Source organism: Macrobrachium nipponense, chromosome 6, assembly GCF_015104395.2.
Source record: "Macrobrachium nipponense isolate FS-2020 chromosome 6, ASM1510439v2, whole genome shotgun sequence".
Classification (NCBI taxonomy): Eukaryota; Metazoa; Arthropoda; class Malacostraca; order Decapoda; family Palaemonidae; genus Macrobrachium; species Macrobrachium nipponense.
Window position 1 is genome coordinate 458,111 of NC_061108.1, and position 11,848 is coordinate 469,958.

At 38.6% G+C, this 11,848-nt stretch overlaps 1 long non-coding RNA gene across 1 annotated transcript; it reads right to left on the minus strand.

The window, feature by feature from the left end:
* Positions 1-9,134: 9,134 nt before the first annotated feature.
* On the minus strand, positions 9,135-11,848 carry LOC135216119 (uncharacterized). The gene is made up of 2 exons (XR_010314817.1): positions 11,729-11,848; positions 9,135-9,970 (listed from the first exon to the last, which is right to left on the minus strand). It is a non-coding gene; the product is annotated as an uncharacterized LOC135216119 (long non-coding RNA).

Genomic DNA, 11,848 nt, shown 5'->3' on the forward strand with positions numbered 1-11,848 from the left:
CACTATTCCACGTCATCGGCACTCAAGACTCGAATTATTAATTATTACTTAAAAACACATTACACTCCGATGTGCCCAAAGCGTTCATGTTTACTCATTTCTATAAAACAATTTATTGGTGGTATTAATTCAGTATTGGCATAATTTTGTACTCAGTAGGAGTATAAGATCTTGCACTTAATTAATATTTTTCATTGCTATTATTCTCAATAATACTGCCATTGCCATTATTATGAATACTGTTTTTCCTACCTCTTCAGCAACTGTGTGGATATTTCCGATTATAATTTTTTATCAAGTTATCTCATGTATCTAGATTGTGTGTGATGTCTCTACTTTGTATATTCCATGCATATGGCCTTGAGCTGAAATAAAATGTATTATTATTATTATTATTATTATTTTTTTTTTTGCTCTATCACAGTCCTCCAATTTGACTGGGTGGTATTTATAGTGTGGGGTTCCGGGTTGCATCCTGCCTCCTTAGGAGTCCATCACTGTCCTTACTATGTGTGCCGTTTCTAGGATCACACTCTTCTGCATGAGTCCTGGAGCTACTTCAGCCTCTAGTTTTTCTAGATTCCTTTTCAGGGACCTTGGGATCGTGCCTAGTGCTCCTATGATTATGGGCACGATTTCCACTGGCATATCCCATATCCTCCTTATTTCTATTTTCAGATCTCTATACTTATCCATTTTTTCCCTCTCTTTCTCTTCAACTCTGGTGTCCCATGGTATTGCGACATCAATGAGTGATACTTTCTTCTTTACTTTGTCAATCAACGTCACGTCTGGTCTGTTTGCACGTATCACCCTATCCGTCCTGATACCATAGTCCCAGAGGATCTTTGCGTGATCGTTTTCTATCACTCCCTCAGGTTGTGCTCGTTCCACTTATTACTGCAAGGTAGCTGATGTTTCTTGCACAGGCTCCAGTGGAGGCTTTTGCCACTGAATCATGCCTCTTTTTGTACTGGTTCTGTGCAAGTGCCGGGCATTCGCTTGCTATGTGGTTTATGGTTTCATTTTTCGTATTGCACTTCCTGCATATGGGAGAGATGTTATTCCGTCTATCGTTTCTTTTTGAACATATCTGGTTCTTAGGGCCTGATCTTGTGCCGCTGTTATCATTCCTTCAGTTTCCTTCTTTAGCTCTCACCTCTGTAGCCATTGCCTTGTGTCATCGCTGGCTAGTTCTTTAGTCTGTCTCATGTATTGTCCGTGCATTGGTTTATTGTGCCAGTCCTCTGTTCTGTCTGTCATTCTCCTGTCTCTGTATATTTGTGGGTCTTCGTCTACTTTTATTAGTCCTTCTTCCCATGCACTCTTTAGCCACTTGTCTTCACTGGTTTTCAGATATTGCCCCAGTGCTCTGTTTTCGATGTTGACGCAGTCCTCTATACTTAGTAGTCCTCTCCCTCCTTTCTTTCGTGTTATGTATAGTCTGTCCGTATTTGCTCTTTGGTGTAGTACTTTGTGTATTGTCATATGTTTCCTGGTTTTCTGATCTATGCTGCGGAGTTCTGCCCTCGTCCATTCCACTATTCCATTATTATTATTATTATTATTATTATTATTATTATTATTATTATTATTATTGTCTATCACAGTCATCCTATTCGACTGTGTGGTTTTACAGTGTGGGGTTCCGGGTTGCATCCTGCTTCCATCACTTTTCTTGCTATGCGCGCTGTTTCCAGGAGCAGACTCTTCTGCATGAGCCCTGGAGCTACTTCAGCATATAATTTTTTCAGGTTCTTTTTCAGGGATCTTGGGATCGTGCCTATTGTCCCTATGGTTATGGTACAATTTCCACTGTCATATCCGACATCCTTCTTATTTCTGTTTTCAGGTCTTGATATTAATCAATTTTTTCTCTCTTTCTCATCTACTCTGGTGCCCCATGGTATTGCGACATCGATGAGTGATATTATTATTATTATTATTATTAGTATATATAATTATTATTATCATTTTTTTTTTTTTTTGGCTCTATCACAGTCCTCCAATTCGACTGGGTGGTATTTATAGTGTGGGGTTCCGGGTTGCATCCTGCCTCCTTAGGAGTCCATCACTTTTCTTACTATGTGTGCCGTTTCTAGGATCACACTCTTCTGCATGAGTCCTGGAGCTACTTCAGCCTCTAGTTTTTCTAGATTCCTTTTCAGGGATCTTGGGATCGTGCCTAGTGCTCCTATGATTATGGGTACGATTTCCACTGGCATATCCCATATCCTTCTTATTTCTATTTTCAGATCTTGATACTTATCCATTTTTCCCTCTCTTTCTCTTCAAACTCTGTGTCCCATGGTATTGCGACATCAATGAGTGATACTTTCTTCTTTACTTTGTCAATACAACGTCACGTCTGGTCTGTTTGCACGTATCACCCTATCCGTTCTGATACCATAGTCCCAGAGGATCTTTGCCTGATCGTTTTCTATCACTCCTTCAGGTTGGTGCTCATACCACTTATTACTGCAAGGTAGCTGATGTTTCTTGCACAGGCTCCAGTGGAGGGCTTTTGCCACTGAATCATGCCTCTTTTTGTACTGGTTCTGTGCAAGTGCCGGGCATTCACTTGCTATGTGGTTTATGGTTTCATTTTTCGTATTGCACTTCCTACATATGGAGAGATGTTATTTCCGTCTATCATACTTTGAACATATCTGGTTTCTTAGGGCCTGATCTTGTGCCGCTGTTATCATTCCTTCAGTTTCCTTCTTTAGCTCTCCCCTCTGTAGCCATTGCCAATTGTCATCGCTGGCTAGTTCTTTAGTCTGTCTCATGTATTGTCCGTGCATTGGTTTGTTGTGCCAGTCCTCTGTTCTTTCTGTCTTTCTCCTGTCTCTGTATATTCCTGGGTCTTCGTCTACTTTTATTAGTCCTTCTTCCCATGCACTCTTTAGCCACTCGTCTTCACTGGTTTTCAGATATTGCCCTAGTGCTCTGTTTTCGATGTTGACGCAGTCCTCTATACTTAGTAGTCCTCTCCCTCCTTTCTTTCGTGTTATGTATAGTCTGTCCGTATTTGCTCTTGGGTGTAGTGCTTTGTGTATTTGTCATTTTGTTTCCTGGTTTTCTGATCTATGCTGCGGAGTTCTGCCTTCGTCCATTCCACTATTCCTGCGCTGTATCTCATTACTGCACTGCACCCATGAGTTTATGCTTTTATCATATTTCCGGCGTTGAGTTTTGACTTGAGTATCGCCTTGAGTCTCTGCATATATTCTTTCCTGATCGTGTCCTTCATCTCTTGGTGTTTTATATCTCCTCCTTCCATTATTCCCAGGTATTTGTATCCTGTCTCATCTATGTGTTTGATGTTGCTCCCATCTGGTAGCTTTATCCCTTCAGTTCTCGTTACTTTGCCTTTTTGTATGTTGACTAAGGCACATTTTTCTATTCCAAACTCCATCCTGATGTCCCCAGATACAATCCTTACAGTCTGGATTAGGGTATCTATTTCCTTGATGCTCTTACCATACAGCTTGATGTCGTCCATGAACATCAGATGGTTGATTTTGTTGCCTCTTTTCTTGAGTTGGTACCCGGCATCCATCTTCTGTAGTACTTTTGTCATGGGAATCATGGCTACTACGAAGAGTAGTGGGGACAGTGAGTCGCCCTGGAAGATCCCTCTCCTGATATTAAACTCTGCTAGTCTTATTCCAGAGCTTGTAAGAAGTATTGTATTCCAGTTGCGCATTGTATTTTTGAGAGGAAGCTGATGGTATTTTCCTCTGCCCCATATATTTTCAGGCATTCTAATTAGCCAGTGTGTGGTATCATGTCGAAGGCTTTCTTATAGTCTATCCATGCCATGCTTAGGTTGGTTTTCCTTCTCCTACTGTTCTTCATTACCATTTGTGCCCCTACACATTCTTCTGCAGCCTTTCTGTTGGTGGGGGATGGTGTTTGTCTCCTCTAGGTAGTTATATAGCCTTTCACTGATGATACCTGTTAGTAACTTCCACATTATTGGTAGGCAGGTGATAGGCCTGTAGTTACTGGCTATATTTCCCTTACTATTGTCTTTTTGTACTAAGGATGTTCTTCCTGTGGTCATCCATTTGGGTGCTTGGTGATTTGAGATACAATGTGGGAGTTGTTCTGCTATTCGTGGGTGTAGGGCCTTGAAGTTTTTGAGCCAGTATCCATGGACTTCATCGGGACCTGGGGCTTTCTTTAGTTGGTGTCTGACTGTGTCTGTCGTGATGTCTGTGAATCTTTGTTTTATTCTCCCTGTTTCTTCTTCCTTGACTTCCTGGAGCCATGTTGCATGTTTGTTGTGTGATACCGGATTGCTCCATATGTTTTCCCAGAGTCTCTTACTTGGTTCGGCTTCAGGAATTTCTGGGTGGTTGTCTTCCCCTCTTAGTTGGCTGTATATCTTTTCTGGTTGGTTCCGAATAGTTTGTTCTGTTGGTATCCCTTATTCCTGTTCATGTACCGTTGGATCTTGTGTGCTTTGGCCTTAAGCCTCTGTTTTACATCTTCTATTGTGTTGTTTAGTCCCCTCTCTTGTACTTTGTATTTCTCGTTGAGTTCCTCCCTTGTTTTCTTGCTTCTTAGCCTTTTTTCTGCCATCTCTTTCAGTTTACTCAAGTCAGATCTCATCACCATGATATTATTATTATAAAGGGACACATGGTTAGTTTTGATGTAGTAGCATTATTCACCAATGTCCCCTTAGATAAAGTATTAGAATTCCTACAGACTAAACATAATGAGGGTATTTTCAATCCAAACATCGAAATAGGCGTCTTCCTTGAGTTGATCAAAATTGTGTGTCAGTGATACTTATTTCACGTTTGAGGGACATGTTTACAAACAGAATATGGAGTAGCTATGGGGTCCTCATTATCACCTATACTCGCTTACATCTATATGGAATATTCGAAACTAATCTAGTTTCCTAATGTGAATGTCCCTAACTTAAAACTGCAAGGATGGTGGAGATACGTGGATGATATTTTTGCTATTCTGCAAGGGGATGGAAATAAAATAGAAACTTTTCTAGATGAGCTCAATAAGTTTGATAACAATATCCAGTTCACTTTAGAGAAAAGTAACAATAATAAACTGCCCTTTTTAGACATACTCATAGAAAGAAAGAAACAGGATATGAATTCAGCACATATAGAAAGCCCACACATACAAACTCATATATTCATTTCTTCTCTTTTCATAGTCATGATATAAAAATAGGGGTTCTAACAGGTTTATTTCTTAGGGCAATGAGAACGTGTGACCCTTGCAAGATAGAGCAAGAAATAAATTACATCGATAAAAGCTTCGATGCATTAGCATACCCGGAATGGTTCAGAAAAAGGGCACTCATCAAGGCCCAAAGCTAGAAAAATATTTTACAGAGCGAATGTAGAGAGTACATGGAATAAAGAAAACAAGAAAATAGTTGCCCTCCCTTTTATGCCTAAAATGAAACAAATCACTTCAAAAATGAAAGAAAGTCAATATAAATTTGTATATACCTTTGATAATACCTTAAAAACAAAGTATGTAAAAATAAATTGGAAGGAGAAGACAGTAATACAGATGATGTAGCGGGGGTATACATAATCAATTGCAATAATTGTGGAGACAGATATGTGGGGGAATCAGGTAGGGGAATAAGGACTAGAGTCCAAGACATAGAAGGGCAGTACAGCTTAAACTCTCAGGGGAGTGCTATAGCTAGACATTGTGGGAAAATGACCATAGGATGGATTTCAAAAACAGTAGGCTTATATACAAAAGCAACAAAATTAGTCACAGGAGGGTAGTAGAAGGTGCGCTTATCAGAGAGATCAAAGTAATTGAAGGAAACAAAGGTTTTACCTCAGAAGCTCCCATAATCCGAGCTTATATTAAAAGAAGCTAAGATTGACCCTGCTGACCTGGAGATTAGGTTTCCTGCCCAACAGACTTACGGTGACCACACCCTTACCACAAGGGTGAATCCCATTGACCATCAGCTCAGGATATCAGAGCGACAAGAGGGGATTGGCAACTCTCAAGATAACCAGAACAGCCATCGCATAAATGACAGCACAACGAGAAGAAGTTCCAGAAGACTGCTGGGGCCTTGACCCAGGCTAACATCCCAACATCTCTTGAGAATGGGCCACAGAAGGGCCTGAAAGTACTCGAGTGTGGAGTAAAACTAAATGTAAATACTTAGAAGTAAACAAGTTACAAATTGAATTTGTGGGTTTCTTTTTCAATTATTATTATTATTATTATTATTATTATTATTATTATTATTATTATTATTATTATTATTATTATTATTATTATTATTATTATTATTATTATTGTCTCTACTGTGTATATATTGGAAAAGTAAATCCACAATAGTATGTCTGTTTGATTTTGTTATTTAAAATATAAAGCAGGTCATCGAAAGCTTTCTGCGTTATATTTTAAATAACAAAATCAAACAGACATACTACTGTGGATTTACCCTTCCATTTTATTGACTCATGCGATTATGAGTATTCTTTGGATTATTATGATTATTATTATTTACGTTAGAACCGCACCTCATTCCGTTTTCTGAAGATTATGGCTAAATCACGACTTCATAGAAAACGAGGTGTTGACGCGTGTCACGGTGGGTTTACTGATCAGAAGAATGACATAAAATCAGTAGCGTTGAAATAATGTCTTCTTGTTACTCGTCAGGACAAGTAAAAGTATTGAACTTACACTTCTTTTTGAGTAATTGGATTTATCGAGAGCCCAGCCTCTTATTTATTTGCGTAATGTATGAAAAGGAGTCTTATTTAGTCGAATAATACTTGGAGTATCTTTTGAGTTTACAGGTCTCTGAGTAATTTGATTTATCAAGAGCAGAGCCTCCAGTGTGTTTACGTTATATATCACAAGGAGGCGAGAGAGGGATATAGAAATGTAAGGATTATCGTAGATATTCGAAGAGAGACGAACGAGAAAAAAGAAATAAGATAGTTGAACAATATTGAGACCGGAGTTGAAACTGGAATAGACTACAGGGTGTCCTCGTAGGGGTGTAGTGCCATCACTGCATCTCACGCGGTGCATTGTAGGCATTACTCAAGGTTCTTTGCAGCGTCCCTTCAGCCCTTTCTGCAACCCCTTTCATTTCTTTGACTGTACCTCCGGTCATATTCTCCTTCCATCTTACTTTCCTCCCTATCCTAGCTTTTGTTTCATAGTGCAACTGTGAGGTGTTCTTCCTGTTACTCCTTTGAAACTTTTTTACTGTTCTCCTGTTAGCGCTGAATGACCTCATAGGTTCCAGCGTTTGCCTTTGGCCTAAATTCCATATTCTGTTTTCTATTCTAGGTTACATGTGTGGTTGAGGCTGAGATTCTAAATCATAAAATAAATATAGACCATGATTAGACACTGTTATGTCACTATAGCTGAAAAAAGGTATTTTGGAGTTATATAAAAACAGGTCAGTTGCACTGTAAGTCTACCTTCCAGATAATGAAAAGTCCAAAAATGTCATCTTTGTATTTTGCAAGAACCTTTTTCGAGATAGCAACAGAATTGCAACGTGATTTATGCATTTATTGTATAGATTTGGAATTAGCATTTGTTATAGTGATACTTAGTGAATTTCTAAAATTGTTAGATAGATTGAAGGCAGAGTGGATTGCTAAAATTGTTAGATAGATTGAAGGCAGAGTATTGCTAAAATTGTTAGGCAGACTGAAGGCAAATGAAATTATTGATAACATTATTCAAGATAGAAATGAACGTTTCGATTATACTGACTACCTTCAGCCTCTGTTCAGTATTCTGTCTTCATGAGATGGCGATGATGGCAGACTACTGTTTAATGAAGCAAATGTATTCGAGGTATAATTCATTCAGCCAGGAATTGGCTAATACGCAGATGTCACTGAGCTTTGGGTTCTGTACTGTAGTAGATGCTCCCCTGAATATGTGTGGGGGTGAAGGCTATAATAGGCATCGGGTTTGCTATGAAACGTATTTATTCAGGGCTGTTTTCGTTTATAGATTAGCAATTAGTTTGAAATCTTCTTTTAAAACTCGAATAATGTTAAGTTTGAAAAACCAGTACACTGAGTTTTCTCTTATGGCTTTAAACATTTTTGTCTTATGGTGTAAATTGTGTATTTTAAAAAGTATTTAAACGGTGTTTAGCTTATGTACATAATCTATTTTAAAAGCTGTGCAAAATAAATGAAAACAATGACCTAAAAGCTCAAAATATAAATTTGATGTCATTCGCATATTTTCATCCGGGAAAAACTAGTGAGTATGCTGTTAATCTTTATCTGTAAACGTTAATACTAACATTTAACATTCTTAACAAAAGTAAAGCGTTAAAGATGAAATTAGCTGTTTCCAGATCACATCTCACATCTGTATGTGCAATTAAGAATGATACCTAGAATTCTAAATGTCAATGAAAAGATATCCGTTTGTGTTTTTTGTAGTGGATGTTAGGATATGGATAGCCACTGTCTTGGGCTTGTTAGCAATTACAGTTTTAGATTTGTAATGGTAAAACTTCATCTTCATAATTTGTATAATTCACATTTGTTTAGCTAAATCTCTGTTGAGACATCAAGAATTCCAAGTGTAGAATCAGATGGTGGGATGGATGCAAATAGAGTAGAATAATCTTCTTAGTCAACCATCATGTTTTCAAGGCCAAGCAATAGTGGGCAAGGAGTATTGTCTTTTGATGAATGCCAAAGATCGTATTCGTCTAGTCAAAATAGTTCTTATCGACAGTTGCACTTTCCGTGTCAGTTAAAAATTCATTGTTTAGGTTGAGTAAGGCTCCCTTAAGTTTGAAAACAAAGGTCCCATGATTAACAGGGCCAAAAGCAGTCAAGACCAACCTGACAGGCATCATGACCAGAACCTAGATATTTCTGAAAATTTTTATTTATTTATTTATTTTTTGAAATGAAGAGAATTTACTCTTAATGTTTGCAAACTCGTCCAGGAAGGAAAGTTAGATTCGTGGGAAAGGTTTTTGTACTATTGCTGATGTGTTCATAGTTCATAAATTAGCTCTGCAAGTAAAGAGGTAGAGAGGTTGCTCTGTATTGAACTGATAGTTTCATTTAGCTGTTCTATTATTCCTCTAGGTTTAGCTCTCTCTCTCTCTCTCTCTCTCTCTCTCTCTCTCTCTCTCTCTCTCTCTCTCTCTCTCTCTCTCTCTCTCTCTCTCTCTCTCTTTCGTTCCATATTGTATGATTTACCTATAGCTTCTCCTTCCCTTCAGTCGATCAGTTGTTAATAATCTTAGTGATTACGTGTTTTTTCGTAAATAAAACACCAAGAAAAAGCTTTTCTGTTTTGTTGTAAATTTTTTTTGGAAGTGCATCACTACACCGAGGTCTTGCGTGACGATTAACTGAACATAGACAGTGATCTCAGGACATTATTAACATTACTGGCCAGTTATTAATTAAATCACTTGTCCAATAATGGCAGTCTCCAGTCCTAGTTGAGTCCAGTGATGGCTGTCTCCTGTTCTAGTTAACAAGTCCAGTAATGGCAGTCTCCTGTTCTTGTTAAGGAGTCCATTGATGACAGTCTCCAGTTACTGTTGAGGGGTCCATAGTGGACAGTCTCCAGTTCTTGTTGAGGAGTCCAGTAAAGACAGTCTCCAGTTCTTGATGAGGAGTCCAGTGATGACTGTCTCCAGTTGTAGTTGACGAGTCCGGTGATGACATTCTCCAGTTCTAGTTGACGATTCACAAATCCATGGGCTAGACATGTCAATAAATCAGTTTTTCTTCTTACGGAAGTGGTTGATGGCACGATACTCAGGGCGGTGACCGAGGAGATTTCTGTCGGGGTAGAAAGGCCTTTGGAACTGGGGCCTGAAGATGTTAAAGCCACCTGGCTGAGGAGACTGAGGGTCGGCCTTCGGACTTGGATACCCCAGACACGGTCCCACTGTGATGCTGAAGATCAGAACACTCAACCAAATCTGCAAAGGAAAGAGTAGGTTACTGAATGGAATAGAATATGAAATTTAGGCCAAAGGCGAAAGTAAAATAGAGAGTAATATAGTTTGTCTGATGTAACAAGAGGAAAACCTCGCAATGGCATTATGAAACAATTGTTAAGAGGGGTGGAAAGTCAGATGGAATAAAGATAATGAGTGGAGGTACATTGAATGAAAGGGTTTGCAGCTAGGGGCCAAAGGGACGCTGCCTACGATGCACCGCATGAGGTGCGCTGAGGGCACCGTCCCCCTATAGGGAAAAGTAGATTATGGTACAGGGTATCATAAAGTTACCCAATTGCTCACTCTAATTGTATTTTCGTAATATGGGATCGTGGCTTCCTTTGCCTGATACATAAAGGAATCTTTTCATTGAGGAAAAATTCCGTTTGCTGTTGGAGCTAAAGTTTTGCATCTTTAGAAATATACACGTGAACTTGGTTAGCTCCTTAAAGTTCGCAGTCTAGCATTGGGAGGTTTTGGTATCCGAAATAATTTCATGAGGCTACGAAAACATTCATTTTTACGCCAAACAGAGCATACTATGATTCATTCAGTAAATTATGCATTGCTTATGGGAAAGCTATTTAGGGTAAAAGTAGAGGGAAAGGGCTATTTCATTGTTGTTTTTTCTGATTTGGTTTAGGAGGACCAACTGTTGGAGACCCAATACACTCAGCGGAAATTGAGCTTCAAAATAAAAAAAGTCCTAGAATACACTGTCAACCGCGAGATATTTGGGGTGTTTGCCTTTATAAAAATGAGGAAAATCGTCGTAGAACCAGCTTGATATTTTAAGGCTTTAGGAAAATTAGGGAAATCGTCGTAGAATACATTAGTAGTGGGGGTGAAAGTTTTGGTTTTAGTAAAATCAATTCATCGTCCTAGAATACACCTTTAACCAGATTAACTCTTTTGGGTCTCCCCCCAAAAATTAAGGAAATCGTCCTAGAATGCGCCTGCAACCAGAATGTAATTTTGAATCTACTAAAAAATTACGGAAATCGTCTTAGAATACTCTACTAACCAGCGTGAAAGTTTGGGGGTTTAGTAAAATGAATTAAATCGTCCTAGACTACTTTTTGAACCAGCGTGTACTCTTGGGGCTTCCAAAAAAAAAAAACCCCCAAAAAAACAAAAAAAAAAAAAGGAAATCGTCCTAGAATAGAATACTAACCAGCGTAAAAGGTTTAGGGTTTTATTGAAATGAATTGAATCGTCCTAGAATACTTTTGCAACCAGAGTGAAATTTTAGGACTAGAAAAATCAGGGATATCGTCTTAGAATACATCAATAAACGTCTCGAAATATTGGTGTTTAAAAAAAACTGACATTTACAAGCCACAGTAGTGTTAAAAATTACTAGGAGAGACTTTCGGATACTGCTCCGTATTCCTCTCCAGTCCTACTGAATAGGGATACGGAGCAGTATCCGAAAGTCTCTCTTAGTAAAAGTCTCTCCTAGTAATTTTTAGAATTGTACAAAAATATATTTTTAACACTACTGTGACTAATTGTCATTATTATAGCCTCATTACGGAGGTTCCTTAGTTCATTAGAATACACTGCTAGACTGCGTGAAAGTGTTGAGCTTTAGGAGAGAATTAAGGAAATCAGCTTAGAATACACTGTTAACCAGCGTGACATTGTAGGACTTTTGAAATATGAAGGGAATAAAATAACCAGCCAGAAAAAACCCTAGAAATTTAGAGTATATATACACATGCACTGAGGACCCACCTTTCTCATGGTGAAAAGTTATATTACAAAGACTTGGGAGATCCTTCTTCCAGCCAGTCCTCTTTGCAAATGGAGATCCTCCTCCCAGCAAGATTTTCTCGCAAATATGCTGATGCAGTC